General features: G+C 35.0%; 1 protein-coding gene across 1 annotated transcript in view; it reads left to right on the plus strand.

The window, feature by feature from the left end:
• Positions 1–20868, plus strand: part of LOC127725232 (uncharacterized) — a 41421-nt gene that overhangs the window by 4518 nt on the left and 16035 nt on the right. The gene's annotated exons all lie outside the window — the stretch shown is intronic.

Consider the following 20868-nt stretch of genomic DNA (forward strand, 5'->3'; position numbering starts at 1 on the left):
CAGTTTTCAAGTTGGTCCAAATTGGGGTCCAAAATTAAACTTTGTTTGATTTCAACAAAAATTGAATATGTGGGGTTCTTTGATATGCTGAATCTAACCATGTATTTGGATTTTTTATTTGTGGACCCCGTTATCAAATTGGTTCATATTGAGGTCAAAAGGGTCCAAAACTAAACTTTGTTTGATTTCATCTTAAATTGAAGTATTGGGGTTCTTTGATATTCCAAATCTAACCGTGTATTTATATTTTTAATTTTTGGTCCTGTTTTTTTAAATTTGTCTACATTAAGGTCCAAAGGGTCCAAAATTAAACTTAGTTTGATTTTAACAAAAATTGAATTCTTGGGGTTCTTTGATATGCTGAATCTAAACATGTGTTTAGATTTTTGATTATGGGCCCAGTTTTCAAGTTGGTCCAAATTGGGGTCCAAAATTAAACTTTGTTTGATTTCAACAAAAATTGAATATATGAGGTTCTTTGATATGCTGAATCTAACCATGTATTTAGATTTTTGATTATGGGCCCAGTTTTCAAGTTGGTCCAAATTGGGGTCCAAAATTAAACTTTGTTTGATTTCAACAAAAATTGAATATATGAGGTTCTTTGATATGCTGAATCTAACCATGTATTTAGATTTTTTATTTGTGGGCCCCGCTATCAAATTGGTTCATATTGAGGTCAAAAGGGTCCAAAATTAAACTTTGTTTGATTTCATCAAAAATTGAATTATTGGGGTTCTTTGATATGCCAAATCTAACCGTGTTTTTAGATTTTTAATTTGGGTCCAGTTTTTTAAATTGGTCTTCATTGAGGTCCAAAGGGTCCAAAATTAAACTTAGTTTGATTTTAACAAAAATTGAATTCTTGGGGTTCTTTGATATGCTGAATCTAAACATGTGTTTAGATTTTTGATTATGGGCCCAGTTTTCAAGTTGGTCCAAGTTGGGGTCCAAAATTAAACTTTGTTTTGATTTCAACAAAAAATTGAATATATGGGGTTCTTTGATATGCTGAATATAACCATGAATTTAGATTTTTTATTTGTGGGCCCCGCTATCAAATGGGTTCATATTGAGGTCAAAAGGGTCCAAAATTAAACTTTGTTTGATTTCATCAAAAATTGAATTATTGGGGTTCTTTGATATTCCAAATCTAACCGTGTATTTAGATTTTTAATTTCAAGTCCCGTTTTTTAAATTGGTCTACATTAAGGTCCAAAGGGTCCAAAATTAAACTTAGTTTGATTTTAGCAAAAATTGAATTCTTGGGGTTCTTTGATATGCTGAATCTAAACATGTGTTTAGATTTTTGATTATGGGCCCAGTTTTCAAGTTTGTCCAAGTTGGGGTCCAAAATTAAACTTTGTTTGATTTTAACAAAAATTGAATATATGGGGTTCTTTGATATGCTGAATCTAACCATGTATTTTGATTTTGGACATTGGACCATAATAGGTAAATTAAAAAAATTCAAGTTCTTAGACCACATTCTTTCTGAGTCAGAAACCTATGCTGTGTCAAATATTTAATAACAATCCAAATTCAGAGCTGTATCAAGCTTGAATGTTGTGTCCATACTTGCCCCAACTGTTCAGGGTTTCGACCTCTGCGGTCGTATCAAGCTGCGCCCCAGCGAAGCATTTTATTTTACCTTGACCTCATTTTCAAGGTTCATTGCTCAGTGTTAAGTTTTTGTGTTTTGGTCTGTTTTTCTTAAACTATAAGCAATAGGTCAACTATATTTGTTGTATGGAAGAATTGTTAGCTGTACATGCCTGCCTAGCATGGTTCATCTGACCTTGACCTCATTTTCATGGTTCATTGATCAATGTTTAGTTTACTTGGTTAATGTTAAGTTTATGTGACAGTTGTAATAAAGCTTTATATTTAGGACTATCAACATAATATCAATATGATTAGTAAAGAAGGCGAGACATTTCAGCGTGTGCACTCTTGTTACTTACATTAGCTCAATAGATTCTTAATTTAAATCTATAATTCATATTAAAAATGTTAATTTGTAGCTTCTTTTACCTTTTTCTTTGAATAGTGATTTTTTTTTCTCCTGATTTTGTTTTTACCTGTGACAGTGTTACCAATGGGTAAAGCTGGTCTAGTAACACTCTGTCCAACACTCCATCATTCTGTCTTTGTAGCATTCTGTCATTATGTCTGTCAGGAATGATCTTCGATAGAAATTTTTGTCAAAGTTTTCATTGCTTCTATGAAAGAGAATGATTTTATATTTTATCTGCAGCTTGATAATGTTAAGTTGAAGTTTCACATCTGCTGTCAATAATCAGTTATGCTTCAATTTATGCATGTAACCTCAATCAAATACAGGCGATACATGTGATATAAAGATTCCGTTTTCTCTGTATAAACCTGTATTAAAAAGTAGAATAACAAAAATACTGAAATTCCAAGGAAAAGTCAAAATGGAAAGTCCTTTATCAAATGGCAAAATCAAAAGCTCAAACACATCAAATGAATGGAAAACAACTGTCATATTCCTGACGTGGTACAGGCATTTCCTTTTGTAGAAAATGGTGGATTAAACCTGGGTTTCTTGTTTTATTTTTATGCCCCACCTAGGGGCATTATGTTTTTCAGTCTGTGCGTCCAATCGTCCTTTAGCCTGTCCGTTCGTTTGTCCATCCGTCCTCTCTTCAGGTTAAAGTTTTTGGTCAAGGTTCAGGTTAAAGTTTTTGGTCAAGGTAGTTTTTGATGAAGTTGAAGTCCAATCAACTTAAACTTAGTACACATGTTCCCTATGATTCGATCTTTCTAATTTTAATGCCAAATTAGAGTTTTGACCCCAATTTCATGGTCCATTGAACATAGAAAATGATAGTGTGAGTGGGTCATCCGTGTACTATGGACACATTCTTGTTAGTACATAGCATACACAGTAAAAATATGGATCATTAATTGTATATAATTAATTACTAAATTAAAAATAAAAGTTGACATGAAAATAAAATACTTCAGAATTTATGAAACCTTTAATTCAAACAGACTAAAAAAAAACTTCCTGTGAATTTTAAGACTTGAATAAGTTTGTTTGTGACCGCTGCCAATAGAAGCTGCAGTAAGCTTCTCCTATTAGCATAGCTGAGTGTTTTAAATCAAGAAAAAGGGTAACAAACTACTCCTCTGAAACCAGTTGATGAATTTTTAACAAACTTGAGTTGAAAGATCTGAAGGGTATAATGGCACAGAATTGTTTAATATTTGTAAATCATATAGATGGAGAAAATCTGACAGAGTCAAAATGTTAAAATCTACATCAATTTTTGTTTGTACATTATTGTACTTACTTTCTCTTTCTATCAAGATTATCAGATGTTTCCTTAGTTTGAGGAGTAATTACCCTTTAATGATGATCTTATTATACCCCTTTTTTAGGGGTGTATATTGCATGCACCTTGTCCATCTGTCTATTCAATCATACTTTTCTCAGGATCTACTGAACAGAATTTATCAGCAGCTTGACAGTGATGAGTTCAAATCTGTGCAATTTTCAGATACGTCAGACACCTACATGTTCTTCCTGTTCGAAAATACTTTTAATTTTTTCAATATGTTGAATGAACTTAAAATTTTCTGTCACTTATTTCTCTAGTATTACAAGATAGAGGAATGTCTTCACATTAACAATGATTAAGTCAGTAGCTTGGTAGTGATGACTTGTAGTATCTGATCCCTTTTCCAATCTGTCTGACACCTTATACCAGTTTTTAGTGGGTATGACTTGTAGTATTTGATCCCTTTTCCAATCTGTCTGACACCTTATACCAGTTTTTAGTGGGGTATGACTTGTAGTATCTGATCCCTTTTCTAATCTGTCTGACACCTTATACCAGTTTTAGTGGGTATGACTTGTAGTATTTGATCCCTTTTCTAATCTGTCTGACACCTTATACCAGTTTTTAGTGGGGTATGACTTGTAGTATCTGATCCCTTTTCCAATCTGTATGACACCTTATACCAGTTTTTAGTGGGGTATGACTTGTAGTATCTGATCCCTTTTCTAATCTGTCTGACACCTTATACCAGTTTTTAGTGGGTATGACTTGTAGTATTTGATCCCTTTTCTAATCTGTCTGACACCTTATACCAGTTTTTAGTGGGGTATGACTTGTAGTATTTAATCCCTATTCCAATCTGTCTGACACCTTATACCAGTTTTAAGTGGGATATGACTTGTAGTATTTAATCCCTTTTCCAATCTGTCTGTTACCTTATACCAGTTTTTAGTGGGTTATGACTTATAGTATTTGATCCCTTTTCCAATCTGTCTGACACCTTATACCAGTTTTTAGTGGGGTATGACTTGTAGTATTTTATCTCTTTTCCAATCTGTCTGACACCTTATACCAGTTTTTAGTGGGTTATGACTTATAGTATTTGATCCCTTTTCCAATCTGTCTGACACCTTATACCAGTTTTAATTGTAGTATTTAATCCCTTTTCCAATCTGTCTGACACCTTATACCAGTTTTTAGTGGGTATGACTTGTAGTATTTGATCCCTTTTCCAATCTGTCTGACACCTTATACCAGTTTTTAGTGGGTATGACTTGTAGTATTTGATCCCTTTTCAAATCTGTCTGACACCTTATACCAGTTTTAAGTGGGGTATGACTTGTAGTATCTGATCCCTTTTCTAATCTGTCTGACACCTTATACCAGTTTTTAGTGGGTATGACTTGTAGTATTTGATCCCTTTTCTAATCTGTCTGACACCTTATACCAGTTTTTAGTGGGGTATGACTTGTAGTATTTAATCCCTTTTCCAATCTGTCTGACACCTTATACCAGTTTTAATTGTAGTATTTAATCCCTTTTCCAATCTGTCTGACACCTTATACCAGTTTTTAGTGGGTATGACTTGTAGTATTTGATCCCTTTTCCAATCTGTCTGACACCTTATACCAGTTTTTAGTGGGTATGACTTGTAGTATCTGATCCCTTTTCAAATCTGTCTGACACCTTATACCAGTTTTTAGTGGGGTATGACTTGTAGTATCTGATCCCTTTTCTTATCTGTCTGACACCTTATACCAGTTTTTAGTGGGTATGACTTGTAGTATTTGATCCCTTTTCTAATCTGTCTGACACCTTATACCAGTTTTTAGTGGGGTATGACTTGTAGTATTTAATCCCTTTTCCAATCTGTCTGACACCTTATACCAGTTTTTAGTGGGTATGAAATGTAGTATTTGATCCCTTTTCCAATCTGTCTGACACCTTATACCAGTTTTCAGTGCGATATGACTTGTAGTATTTAATCCCTTTTCCAATCTGTCTGATACCTTATACCAGTATTTAGTGGGGTATGACTTGTAGTATTTAATCCCTTTTCCAATCTGTCTGACACCTTATACCAGTTTTTAGTGGGTATGACTTGTAGTATTTGATCTCTTTTCCAATCTGTCTGACACCTTATACCAGTTTTTAGTGGGTTATGACTTGTAGTATTTGATCCCTTTTCCAATCTGTCTGACACCTTATACCAGTTTTAGTAGGGTATGACTTGTAGTATTTGATCTCTTTTCCAATCTGTCTGACAGTATATACCAGTTTTTAGTGGGGTATGACTTGTAGTATTTAATCCCTATTCCAATCTGTCTGACACCTTATACCAGTTTTTAGTGGGATATGACTTGTAGTATTTAATCCCTTTTCCAATCTGTCTGACACCTTATACCAGTTTTTAGTGGGTATGACTTGTAGTATTTGATCCCTTTTCCAATCTGTCTGACACCTTATACCAGTTTTTAGTGGGTATGACTTATAGTATCTGATCCCTTTTCTAATCTGTCTGACACCTTATACCAGTTTTTAGTGGGTATGACTTGTAGTATTTGATCCCTTTTCTAATCTGTCTGACAGTATATACCAGTTTTTAGTGGGGTATGACTTGTAGTATTTAATCCCTTTTCCAATCTGTCTGACACCTTATACCAGTTTTTAGTGGGTATGAAATGTAGTATTTGATCCCTTTTCCAATCTGTCTGACACCTTATACCAGTTTTTAGTGGGATATGACTTGTAGTATTTAATCCCTTTTCCAATCTGTCTGACACCTTATACCAGTATTTAGTGGGGTATGACTTGTAGTATTTAATCCCTTTTCCAATCTGTCTGTCACCTTATACCAGTTTTTAGTGGGTATGACTTGTAGTATTTGATCTCTTTTCCAATCTGTCTGACACCTTATACCAACTTTTAGTGGGTTATGACTTGTAGTATTTGATCCCTTTTCCAATCTGTCTGACACCTTATACCAGTTTTTAGTAGGGTATGACTTGTAGTATTTGATCTCTTTTCCAATCTGTCTGACACCTTATACCAGTTTTTAGTGGGGTATGACTTGTAGTATTTGATCCCTTATCCAATCTGTCTGACACCTTATACCAGTTTTTAGTAGGGTATGACTTGTAATATTTGATCTCTTTTCCAATCTGTCTGACACCTTATACCAGTTTTTAGTGGGGTATGACTTGTAGTATTTGATCTCTTTTCTAATCTGTCTGACACCTTATACCAGTTTTAAGTGGGGTATGAAATGTAGTATTTGATCCCTTTTCCAATCTGTCTGACACCTTATACCAGTTTTTATTGGGTATGACTTGTAGTATTTGATCTCTTTTCTAATCTGTCTGACACCTTATACCAGTTTTTAGTGGGTATGACTTGTAGTATTTGATCCCTTTTCTAATCTGTCTGACACCTTATACCAGTTTTTAGTGGATATGACTTGTAGTATTTGATCCCTTTTCTAATCTGTCTGACACCTTATACCAGTTTTTAGTGGGATATGACTTGTAGTATTTAATCCCTTTTCCAATCTGCCTGACACCTTATACCAGTTTTTAGTGGGGTATGACTTGTAGTATTTAATCCCTTTTCCAATCTGTCTGACACCTTATACCAGTTTTTAGTTGGTATGACTTGTAGTATTTGATCTCTTTTCCAATCTGTCTGACACCTTATACCAGTTTTTAGTGGGATATGACTTGTAGTATTTAATCCCTTTTCCAATCTGTCTGACACCTTATACCAGTTTTTAGTGGGTTATAACTTATAGTATTTGATGCCTTTTCCAATCTGTCTGACACCTTATACCAGTTTTTAGTGGGGTATGACTTGTAGTATTTTATCTCTTTTCCAATCTGTCTGACACCTTATACCAGTTTTTAGTGGGTTATGACTTATAGTATTTGATCCCTTTTCCAATCTGTCTAACACCTTATACCAGTTTTTAGTGGGATATGACTTGTAGTATTTAATCCCTTTTCAAATCTGTCTGACACCTTATACCAGTTTTTAGTGGGGTATGACTTGTAGTATTTAATCCCTTTTCCAATCTGTCTGACACCTTAGACCAGTTTTTAGTGGGATATGACTTGTAGTATTTAATCCCTTTTCAAATCTGTCTGACACCTTATACCAGTTTATAGTGGGATATGACTTGTAGTATTTAATCCCTTTTCCAATCTGTCTGACACCTTATACCAGTTTTTAGTGGGTATGACTTGTAGTATTTGATCCCTTTTCCAATCTGTCTGACACCTTATACCAGTTTTTAGTGGGTATGACTTGTAGTATCTGATCCCTTTTCCAATCTGTCTGACACCTTATACCAGTTTTTAGTGGGGTATGACTTGTAGTATCTGATCCCTTTTCTAATCTGTCTGACACCTTATACCAGTTTTTAGTGGGTATGACTTGTAGTATTTGATCCCTTTTCTAATCTGTCTGACACCTTATACCAGTTTTTAGTGGGGTATGACTTGTAGTATTTAATCCCTTTTCCAATCTGTCTGACACCTTATACCAGTTTTTAGTGGGTATGAAATGTAGTATTTGATCCCTTTTCCAATCTGTCTGACACCTTATACCAGTTTTTAGTGGGATATGACTTGAAGTATTTAATCCCTTTTCCAATCTGTCTGACACCTTATACCATTTTTTAGTGGGTATGACTTGTAGTATTTGATCCCTTTTCCAATCTGTCTGACACCTTATACCAGTTTTTAGTGGGTATGACTTGTAGTATCTGATCCCTTTTCCAATCTGTCTGACACCTTATACCAGTTTTTAGTGGGGTATGACTTGTAGTATCTGATCCCTTTTCTAATCTGTCTGACACCTTATACCAGTTTTTAGTGGGTATGACTTGTAGTATTTGATCCCTTTTCTAATCTGTCTGACAGTATATACCAGTTTTTAGTGGGGTATGACTTGTAGTATTTAATCCCTTTTCCAATCTGTCTGACACCTTATACCAGTTTTTAGTGGGTATGAAATGTAGTATTTGATCCCTTTTCCAATCTGTCTGACACCTTATACCAGTTTTTAGTGGGATATGACTTGTAGTATTTAATCCCTTTTCCAATCTGTCTGACACCTTATACCAGTATTTAGTGGGGTATGACTTGTAGTATTTAATCCCTTTTCCAATCTGTCTGTCACCTTATACCAGTTTTTAGTGGGTATGACTTGTAGTATTTGATCTCTTTTCCAATCTGTCTGACACCTTATACCAACTTTTAGTGGGTTATGACTTGTAGTATTTGATCCCTTTTCCAATCTGTCTGACACCTTATACCAGTTTTTAGTAGGGTATGACTTGTAGTATTTGATCTCTTTTCCAATCTGTCTGACACCTTATACCAGTTTTTAGTGGGGTATGACTTGTAGTATTTGATCCCTTATCCAATCTGTCTGACACCTTATACCAGTTTTTAGTAGGGTATGACTTGTAATATTTGATCTCTTTTCCAATCTGTCTGACACCTTATACCAGTTTTTAGTGGGGTATGACTTGTAGTATTTGATCTCTTTTCTAATCTGTCTGACACCTTATACCAGTTTTAAGTGGGGTATGAAATGTAGTATTTGATCCCTTTTCCAATCTGTCTGACACCTTATACCAGTTTTTATTGGGTATGACTTGTAGTATTTGATCTCGTTTCTAATCTGTCTGACACCTTATACCAGTTTTTAGTGGGTATGACTTGTAGTATTTGATCCCTTTTCTAATCTGTCTGACACCTTATACCAGTTTTTAGTGGATATGACTTGTAGTATTTGATCCCTTTTCTAATCTGTCTGACACCTTATACCAGTTTTTAGTGGGATATGACTTGTAGTATTTAATCCCTTTTCCAATCTGCCTGACACCTTATACCAGTTTTTAGAAGGGTATGACTTGTAGTATTTAATCCCTTTTCCAATCTGTCTGACACCTTATACCAGTTTTTAGTTGGTATGACTTGTAGTATTTGATCTCTTTTCCAATCTGTCTGACACCTTATACCAGTTTTTAGTGGGATATGACTTGTAGTATTTAATCCCTTTTCCAATCTGTCTGACACCTTATACCAGTTTTTAGTGGGTTATAACTTATAGTATTTGATGCCTTTTCCAATCTGTCTGACACCTTATACCAGTTTTTAGTGGGGTATGACTTGTAGTATTTTATCTCTTTTCCAATCTGTCTGACACCTTATACCAGTTTTTAGTGGGTTATGACTTATAGTATTTGATCCCTTTTCCAATCTGTCTAACACCTTATACCAGTTTTTAGTGGGATATGACTTGTAGTATTTAATCCCTTTTCAAATCTGTCTGACACCTTATACCAGTTTTTAGTGGGGTATGACTTGTAGTATTTAATCCCTTTTCCAATCTGTCTGACACCTTAGACCAGTTTTTAGTGGGATATGACTTGTAGTATTTGATCCCTTTTCAAATCTGTCTGACACCTTATACCAGTTTATAGTGGGATATGACTTGTAGTATTTAATCCCTTTTCCAATCTGTCTGACACCTTATACCAGTTTTTAGTGGGTATGACTTGTAGTATTTGATCCCTTTTCCAATCTGTCTGACACCTTATACCAGTTTTTAGTGGGTATGACTTGTAGTATCTGATCCCTTTTCCAATCTGTCTGACACCTTATACCAGTTTTTAGTGGGGTATGACTTGTAGTATCTGATCCCTTTTCTAATCTGTCTGACACCTTATACCAGTTTTTAGTGGGGTATGACTTGTAGTATTTGATCCCTTTTCTAATCTGTCTGACACCTTATACCAGTTTTTAGTGGGGTATGACTTGTAGTATTTAATCCCTTTTCCAATCTGTCTGACACCTTATACCAGTTTTTAGTGGGTATGAAATGTAGTATTTGATCCCTTTTCCAATCTGTCTGACACCTTATACCAGTTTTTAGTGGGATATGACTTGTAGTTTTTAATCCCTTTTCCAATCTGTCTGACACCTTATACCAGTATTTAGTGGGGTATGACTTGTAGTATTTAATCCCTTTTCCAATCTGTCTGTCACCTTATACCAGTTTTTAGTGGGTATGACTTGTAGTATTTGATCTCTTTTCCAATCTGTCTGACACCTTATACCAACTTTTAGTGGGTTATGACTTGTAGTATTTGATCCCTTTTCCAATCTGTCTGACACCTTATACCAGTTTTTAGTAGGGTATGACTTGTAGTATTTGATCTCTTTTCCAATCTGTCTGACACCTTATACCAGTTTTTAGTGGGGTATGACTTGTAGTATTTGATCCCTTATCCAATCTGTCTGACACCTTATACCAGTTTTTAGTAGGGTATGACTTGTAATATTTGATCTCTTTTCCAATCTGTCTGACACCTTATACCAGTTTTTAGTGGGGTATGACTTGTAGTATTTGATCTCTTTTCTAATCTGTCTGACACCTTATACCAGTTTTAAGTGGGGTATGAAATGTAGTATTTGATCCCTTTTCCAATCTGTCTGACACCTTATACCAGTTTTTATTGGGTATGACTTGTAGTATTTGATCTCTTTTCTAATCTGTCTGACACCTTATACCAGTTTTTAGTGGGTATGACTTGTAGTATTTGATCCCTTTTCTAATCTGTCTGACACCTTATACCAGTTTTTAGTGGATATGACTTGTAGTATTTGATCCCTTTTCCAATCTGTCTGACACCTTATACCAGTTTTTAGTGGGATATGACTTGTAGTATTTAATCCCTTTTCCAATCTGTCTGACACCTTATACCAGTTTTTAGTGGGGTATGACTTGTAGTATTTAATCCCTTTTCCAATCTGTCTGACACCTTATACCAGTTTTTAGTTGGTATGACTTGTAGTATTTGATCTCTTTTCCAATCTGTCTGACACCTTATACCAGTTTTTAGTGGGTTATGACTTGTAGTATTTGATCCCTTTTCCAATCTGTCTGACACCTTATACCAGTTTTTAGTAGGGTATGACTTGTAGTATTTGATCTCTTTTCCAATCTGTCTGACACCTTATACCATTTTTTAGTGGGGTATGACTTGTAGTATTTGATCTCTTTTCTAATATGTCTGACACCTTATACCAGTTTTAAGTGGGGTATGAAATGTAGTATTTGATCCCTTTTCCAATCTGTCTGACACCTTATACCAGTTTTTAGTGGGGTATGACTTGTAGTATTTGATCCCTTATCCAATCTGTCTGACACCTTATACCAGTTTTTAGTAGGGTATGACTTGTAATATTTGATCTCTTTTCCAATCTGTCTGACACCTTATACCAGTTTTTAGTAGGGTATGACTTGTAGTATTTGATCTCTTTTCCAATCTGTCTGACACCTTATACCAGTTTTTAGTGGGGTATGACTTGAAGTATTTGATCCCTTATCCAATCTGTCTGACACCTTATACCAGTTTTTAGTAGGGTATGACTTGTAATATTTGATCTCTTTTCCAATCTGTCTGACACCTTATACCAGTTTTTAGTGGGTATGACTTGTAGTATTTGATCCCTTTTCTAATCTGTCTGACACCTTATACCAGTTTTTAGTGGATATGACTTGTAGTATTTGATCCCTTTTCTAATCTGTCTGACACCTTATACCAGTTTTTAGTGGGATATGACTTGTAGTATTTAATCCCTTTTCCAATCTGCCTGACACCTTATACCAGTTTTTAGTGGGGTATGACTTGTAGTATTTAATCCCTTTTCCAATCTGTCTGACACCTTATACCAGTTTTTAGTTGGTATGACTTGTAGTATTTGATCTCTTTTCCAATCTGTCTGACACCTTATACCAGTTTTTAGTGGGATATGACTTGTAGTATTTAATCCCTTTTCCAATCTGTCTGACACCTTATACCAGTTTTTAGTGGGTTATAACTTATAGTATTTGATGCCTTTTCCAATCTGTCTGACACCTTATACCAGTTTTTAGTGGGGTATGACTTGTAGTATTTTATCTCTTTTCCAATCTGTCTGACACCTTATACCAGTTTTTAGTGGGTTATGACTTATAGTATTTGATCCCTTTTCCAATCTGTCTAACACCTTATACCAGTTTTTAGTGGGATATGACTTGTAGTATTTAATCCCTTTTTAAATCTGTCTGACACCTTATACCAGTTTTTAGTGGGGTATGACTTGTAGTATTTAATCCCTTTTCCAATCTGTCTGACACCTTAGACCAGTTTTTAGTGGGATATGACTTGTAGTATTTAATCCCTTTTCAAATCTGTCTGACACCTTATACCAGTTTATAGTGGGATATGACTTGTAGTATTTAATCCCTTTTCCAATCTGTCTGACACCTTATACCAGTTTTTAGTGGGTATGACTTGTAGTATTTGATCCCTTTTCCAATCTGTCTGACACCTTATACCAGTTTTTAGTGGGTATGACTTGTAGTATCTGATCCCTTTTCCAATCTGTCTGACACCTTATACCAGTTTTTAGTGGGGTATGACTTGTAGTATCTGATCCCTTTTCTAATCTGTCTGACACCTTATACCAGTTTTTAGTGGGGTATGACTTGTAGTATTTGATCCCTTTTCTAATCTGTCTGACACCTTATACCAGTTTTTAGTGGGGTATGACTTGTAGTATTTAATCCCTTTTCCAATCTGTCTGACACCTTATACCAGTTTTTAGTGGGTATGAAATGTAGTATTTGATCCCTTTTCCAATCTGTCTGACACCTTATACCAGTTTTTAGTGGGATATGACTTGTAGTATTTAATCCCTTTTCCAATCTGTCTGACACCTTATACCAGTTTTTAGTGGGTATGACTTGTAGTATTTGATCCCTTTTCCAATCTGTCTGACACCTTATACCAGTTTTTAGTGGGTATGACTTGTAGTATCTGATCCCTTTTCCAATCTGTCTGACACCTTATACCAGTTTTTAGTGGGGTATGACTTGTAGTATCTTATCCCTTTTCTAATCTGTCTGACACCTTATACCAGTTTTTAGTGGGTATGACTTGTAGTATTTGATCCCTTTTCTAATCTGTCTGACAGTATATACCAGTTTTTAGTGGGGTATGACTTGTAGTATTTAATCCGTTTTCCAATCTGTCTGACACCTTATACCAGTTTTTAGTGGGTATGAAATGTAGTATTTGATCCCTTTTCCAATCTGTCTGACACCTTATACCAGTTTTTAGTGGGATATGACTTGTAGTATTTAATCCCTTTTCCAATCTGTCTGACACCTTATACCAGTATTTAGTGGGGTATGACTTGTAGTATTTAATCCCTTTTCCAATCTGTCTGTCACCTTATACCAGTTTTTAGTGGGTATGACTTGTAGTATTTGATCTCTTTTCCAATCTGTCTGACACCTTATACCAACTTTTAGTGGGTTATGACTTGTAGTATTTGATCCCTTTTCCAATCTGTCTGACACCTTATACCAGTTTTTAGTAGGGTATGACTTGTAGTATTTGATCTCTTTTCCAATCTGTCTGACACCTTATACCAGTTTTTAGTGGGGTATGACTTGTAGTATTTGATCCCTTATCCAATCTGTCTGACACCTTATACCAGTTTTTAGTAGGGTATGACTTGTAATATTTGATCTCTTTTCCAATCTGTCTGACACCTTATACCAGTTTTTAGTGGGGTATGACTTGTAGTATTTGATCTCTTTTCTAATCTGTCTGACACCTTATACCAGTTTTTAGTGGGTATGACTTGTAGTATTTGATCTCTTTTCTAATCTGTCTGACACCTTATACCAGTTTTTAGTGGATATGACTTGTAGTATTTGATCCCTTTTCTAATCTGTCTGACACCTTATACCAGTTTTTAGTGGGATATGACTTGTAGTATTTAATCCCTTTTCCAATCTGCCTGACACCTTATACCAGTTTTTAGTGGGGTATGACTTGTAGTATTTAATCCCTTTTCCAATCTGTCTGACACCTTATACCAGTTTTTAGTTGGTATGACTTGTAGTATTTGATCTCTTTTCCAATCTGTCTGACACCTTATACCAGTTTTTAGTGGGATATGACTTGTAGTATTTAATCCCTTTTCCAATCTGTCTGACACCTTATACCAGTTTTTAGTGGGTTATAACTTATAGTATTTGATGCCTTTTCCAATCTGTCTGACACCTTATACCAGTTTTTAGTGGGGTATGACTTGTAGTATTTTATCTCTTTTCCAATCTGTCTGACACCTTATACCAGTTTTTAGTGGGTTATGACTTATAGTATTTGATCCCTTTTCCAATCTGTCTAACACCTTATACCAGTTTTTAGTGGGATATGACTTGTAGTATTTAATCCCTTTTCAAATCTGTCTGACACCTTATACCAGTTTTTAGTGGGGTATGACTTGTAGTATTTAATCCCTTTTCCAATCTGTCTGACACCTTAGACCAGTTTTTAGTGGGATATGACTTGTAGTATTTAATCCCTTTTCAAATCTGTCTGACACCTTATACCAGTTTTTAGTGGGTATGACTTGTAGTATCTGATCCCTTTTCCAATCTGTCTGACACCTTATACCAGTTTTTAGTGGGGTATGACTTGTAGTATCTGATCCCTTTTCTAATCTGTCTGACACCTTATACCAGTTTTTAGTGGGGTATGACTTGTAGTATTTAATCCCTTTTCCAATCTGTCTGACACCTTATACCAGTTTTTAGTGGGATATGACTTGTAGTATTTAATCCCTTTTCCAATCTGTCTGACACCTTATACCAGTATTTAGTGGGGTATGACTTGTAGTATTTAATCCCTTTTCCAATCTGTCTGTCACCTTATACCAGTTTTTAGTGGGTATGACTTGTAGTATTTGATCTCTTTTCCAATCTGTCTGACACCTTATACCAACTTTTAGTGGGTTATGACTTGTAGTATTTGATCCCTTTTCCAATCTGTCTGACACCTTATACCAGTTTTTAGTAGGGTATGACTTGTAGTATTTGATCTCTTTTCCAATCTGTCTGACACCTTATACCAGTTTTTAGTGGGGTATGACTTGTAGTATTTGATCCCTTATCCAATCTGTCTGACACCTTATACCAGTTTTTAGTAGGGTATGACTTGTAATATTTGATCTCTTTTCCAATCTGTCTGACACCTTATACCAGTTTTTAGTGGGGTATGACTTGTAGTATTTGATCTCTTTTCTAATCTGTCTGACACCTTATACCAGTTTTAAGTGGGGTATGAAATGTAGTATTTGATCCCTTTTCCAATCTGTCTGACACCTTATACCAGTTTTTATTGGGTATGACTTGTAGTATTTGATCTCGTTTCTAATCTGTCTGACACCTTATACCAGTTTTTAGTGGGTATGACTTGTAGTATTTGATCCCTTTTCTAATCTGTCTGACACCTTATACCAGTTTTTAGTGGATATGACTTGTAGTATTTGATCCCTTTTCCAATCTGTCTGACACCTTATACCAGTTTTTAGTGGGATATGACTTGTAGTATTTAATCCCTTTTCCAATCTGTCTGACACCTTATACCAGTTTTTAGTGGGGTATGACTTGTAGTATTTAATCCCTTTTCCAATCTGTCTGACACCTTATACCAGTTTTTAGTTGGTATGACTTGTAGTATTTGATCTCTTTTCCAGTCTGTCTGACACCTTATACCAGTTTTTAGTGGGTTATGACTTGTAGTATTTGATCCCTTTTCCAATCTGTCTGACACCTTATACCAGTTTTTAGTAGGGTATGACTTGTAATATTTGATCTCTTTTCCAATCTGTCTGACACCTTATACCATTTTTTAGTGGGGTATGACTTGTAGTATTTGATCTCTTTTCTAATATGTCTGACACCTTATACCAGTTTTAAGTGGGGTATGAAATGTAGTATTTGATCCCTTTTCCAATCTGTCTGACACCTTATACCAGTTTTTAGTGGGGTATGACTTGTAGTATTTGATCCCTTATCCAATCTGTCTGACACCTTATACCAGTTTTTAGTAGGGTATGACTTGTAATATTTGATCTCTTTTCCAATCTGTCTGACACCTTATACCAGTTTTTAGTAGGGTATGACTTGTAATATTTGATCCCTTATCCAATCTGTCTGACACCTTATACCAGTTTTTAGTAGGGTATGACTTGTAATATTTGATCTCTTTTCCAATCTGTCTGACACCTTATTCCAGTTTTTAGTGGGGTATGACTTGTAGTATTTGATCTCTTTTCTAACATGTCTGACACCTTATACCAGTTTTAAGTGGGGTATGAAATGTAGTATTTGATCCCTTTTCCAATCTGTCTGACACCTTATACCAGTTTTTAGTGGGGTATGACTTGTAGTATTTGATCCCTTATCCAATCTGTCTGACACCTTATACCAGTTTTTAGTAGGGTATGACTTGTAATATTTGATCTCTTTTCCAATCTGTCTGACACCTTATACCAGTTTTTAGTAGGGTATGACTTGTAATATTTGATCCCTTATCCAATCTGTCTGACACCTTATACCAGTTTTTAGTAGGGTATGACTTGTAATATTTGATCTCTTTTCCAATCTGTCTGACACCTTATACCAGTTTTTAGTAGGGTATGACTTGTAGTATTTGATCTCTTTTCCAATATGTCTGACACCTTATACCATTTTTATACGACCGCAAAAAAATTTTTGTGGTCGTATATTGGTATGACGTTGGCGTCGTCGTCGTCCGGCGTCGTCGTCGTCGTCGTCGTCGTCCGGCGTCGTCCGAAGACACATTGGTTTTCGCACTCTAACTTTAGTTTAAGTGAATGGATCTTTATGAAATTTTACCACAAGGTTCAATACCACAAAAGGAAGGTTGGGATTGATTTTGGGGGTTATGGTAATAACAGTAAAGGAATTAGGGGCCAAAAAGGGGCCAAAAATAAGCATTTTTGTAACTTCCAGACATAACTTGTGTGTTAGTGTATGGATCTCTCTGACATTGTACCACAAGGTTCCATATCACTAAAGGAATGCTGGGATTGATTTTGGGGGTAATTGCCTCCAAATTTTAGGAATTAGGGGCCAAAAAAGGGGCAAAAAACAAGCATTTTTCTAGTTTCATGACAATAACTTGTGTGTAAGTGTATGGATCTTTCTGAAATTGTACTACAAGGTTCCATATCACAAAGGGAAAGCTGGGTTTGAGTTTGGGGGTAATTGCCCTAAACGTTTAGGAATTTGGGGCCAAAAAGGGGCCAAAAAACAATTTTTTTTCTAGTTTCCAGACAATAACTTGTGTTCAAGTGTATGGATCTCTCTGAAATTGTACTGCAAGGTACCATACCACAAAGGGAAGGCTGGGATTGAGTTTGGGGGTGATGAATCATAATGGGGGTTCAAAAAATTTTGGGGGGGGGGATTTATTTTTTTTTCCTTTTTTTTCTTTTTTTCCTTTTTTGTTTCTTTTAAAATTTTCCATTTTAAGTTGGTTATTTCTGATTTATATTTAAAATCAAATAATAATGATATGGTAGGAGATACACACCAAACAGGATGTGTAAATTATTATATAATAAGTATTGTGCAATAGCAAGAAATTTTCAATTGCACAGTATTGCACAATAGCAAGAAATCTTCAATTGCACAGTATTGCGCAATAGCAAGAAATCTTCAATTGCACAGTATTGCGCAATAGCAAGAAATATCCAATAGCACAATATTGCGCAATAGCAAGAAATTGTCAATTGTACAGTATTGCGCAATAGCAAGAAATATTTAATAGCACAGGATTGTGCAAAAGAAGATACTTCCTATAAATTGCTTATTTCTTGACCAATTTCAATGGGGTTTTATTCTTGATTTCATGGGGTTCTTTAATATGCTGAATCTAACCGTGTATTTAGTTTTTGGATTTTGGGCCCCGTTTTTAAATTGGTCCACATTGAGGTCCAAAGGGTCCAAAATTAAACTTTGTTTGATTTCATCAAAAATTGAATTATTGGGGTTCTTTGATATGCCGAATCTAACTGTGTATTTAGATTCTTAAATTTTGGTTCCGTTTTCAAATTGGTCTACATTAAGGTCCAAAGGGTCCAAAATTAAACTTAGTTTGATTTTAACAAAAATTGAATTCTTAGGGTTCTTTGATATGCTGAATCTAAACATGTATTTAGATTTTTGATTATGGGCCCAGTTTTCAAGTTGGTCCAAATCGGGGTCCAAAATTAAACTTTGTTTGATTTCAACAAAAATTGAATATATGGGGTTCTTTGATATGCTGAATCTAACCATGTATTTAGATTTTTGATTTTTGGGCCCCGTTATCAACTTTGTCCACATTGGGGTCAAAAGGGTCCAAAATTAAACTTTGTTTGATTTCATCAAAAATTGAATTATTGGGGTTCTTTGATATGCCGATTCTAACCGTGTATTTAGATTCTTAATTTTTGGTTCCGTTTTCAAATTGGTCTACATTAAGGTCCAAAGGGTCCAAAATTAAACTTAGTTTGATTTTAACAAAAATTGAATTCTTAGGGTTCTTTGATATGCTGAATCTAAACATGTATTTAGATTTTTGATTATGGGCCCAGTTTTCAAGTTGGTCCAAATCGGGGTCCAAAATTAAACTTTGTTTGATTTCAACAAAAATTGAATATATGGGGTTCTTTGATATGCTGAATCTAACCATGTATTTAGATTTTTGATTTTTGGGCCCCGTTATCAACTTTGTCCACATTGAGGTCAAAAGGGTCCAAAATTAAACTTTTGTTTGATTTCATCAAAAATTGAATTCTTGGGGTTCTTTGATATGCTGAATCTAACCAAGTATTTAGATTTTGGATATTGGACCATAATAGGTGAATGTCCAATTTAAAATTTTTAAGTTCTTAGACCACATTCAATCTGTGTTAGAAACCTATGCTGTGTCAAATATTTAATCACAATCCAAATCCAAAGCTGTATCAAGCTTGAATGTTGTGTCCATACTTCCCCCAACTGTTCAGGGTTCGACCTCTGCAGTCGTATCAAGCTGCGCCCTGCGGAGCATTTTATTTAGTGGGGTATGACTTGTAGTATTTGATCTCTTTTCTAATATGTCTGACACCTTATACCAGTTTTAAGTGGGGTATGAAATGTAGTATTTGATCCCTTTTCCAATCTGTCTGACACCTTATACCAGTTTTTAGTGGGTATGACTTGTAGTATTTGATCTCTTTTCTAATCTGTCTGACACCTTATACCAGTTTTTGGTTGGGTTAATTTTGATCAGTCTTTAGTTTTCTATGAAGTGTTTAGTGGATGTGCTTGTCTTTTCTTTAGTTTTCTATGAAGTGTTTAGTGAATGTGCTTGTCTTTTCTTTAGTTTTCTATGAAGTGTTTAGTGAATGTGCTTGTCTTTTCTTTAGTTTTCTATGAAGTGTTTAGTGAATGTGCTTGTCTTTTCTTTAGTTTTCTATGAAGTGTTTAGTGAATGTGCTTGTCTTTTCTTTAGTTTTCTATGAAGTGTTTAGTTGATGTGCTTGTCTTTTCTTTAGTTTTCTATGAAGTGTTTAGTGAATGTGCTTGTCTTTTCTTTAGTTTTCTATGAAGTGTTTAGTGAATGTGCTTGTCTTTTCTATAGTTTTCTATGAAGTGTTTAGTTGATGTGCTTGTCTTTTTGTCCTGTTTTCTATGAAGTGTTTAGTGAATGTGCTTGTCTTTTCTTTAGTTTTCTATGAAGTGTTTAGTGAATGTGCTTGTCTTTTCTTTAGTTTTCTATGAAGTGTTTAGTGAATGTGCTTGTCTTTTCTTTAGTTTTCTATGAAGTGTTTAGTGAATGTGCTTGTCTTTTTGTCCTGTTTTCTATGAAGTGTTTAGTGAATGTGCTTGTCTTTTCTTTAGTTTTCTATGAAGTGTTTAGTGAATGTGCTTGTCTTTTCTTTAGTTTTCTATGAAGTGTTTAGTTGATGTGCTTGTCTTTTTGTCCTGTTTTCTATGAAGTGTTTAGTGAATGTGCTTGTCTTTTCTTTAGTTTTCTATGAAGTGTTTAGTGAATGTGCTTGTCTTTTCTTTAGTTTTCTATGAAGTGTTTAGTTGATGTGCTTGTCTTTTTGTCCTGTTTTGATTTTTGTCTTGACTTTATGTCAGTTTTCCTTCAATTTATGAGTTTTGAATGTTCCTTCGGTACATATATCTCCCGTCTCTTTTTTTTCTGCCCCCGCTGTGGTGGAGGGGGCATTAAGTGTTACCCTTGTCAGTCTGTAAGTCCCAAAATTAGTTTCTGTTCTGTTACTTTAGTTTGCCTCAACCAAATGTTGTGAAACTTATTTACAATGCTTATTACCACAAAACGCAAATCAAGTTCAAATTTGGGTGGCATCACTTATACTGTTCATGAGTTATGGTCCTTTATAACATTATATCTTTTGCAAGTGGGGGCATCATCTGTGTCCCATGGACACATACTCCATTTATTCTGCTTTCATGTTTCCTGCTCTGAAACATTGAATACCAAGTAGGGGTGTGAACTGTAAACAGCAAAAATGATTTACAACTTCCAAATAATACTTAAAAACTTGTTTATGAAAGAGATCTGTACCACTGTACCGAATCTGATACTCAGCAGGTTAAGTGTTTATGGCAGCAGTATGAAAAC

This window comes from Mytilus californianus, unplaced genomic scaffold (assembly GCF_021869535.1).
Source record: "Mytilus californianus isolate M0D057914Y unplaced genomic scaffold, xbMytCali1.0.p SCAF_15, whole genome shotgun sequence".
Classification (NCBI taxonomy): Eukaryota; Metazoa; Mollusca; class Bivalvia; order Mytilida; family Mytilidae; genus Mytilus; species Mytilus californianus.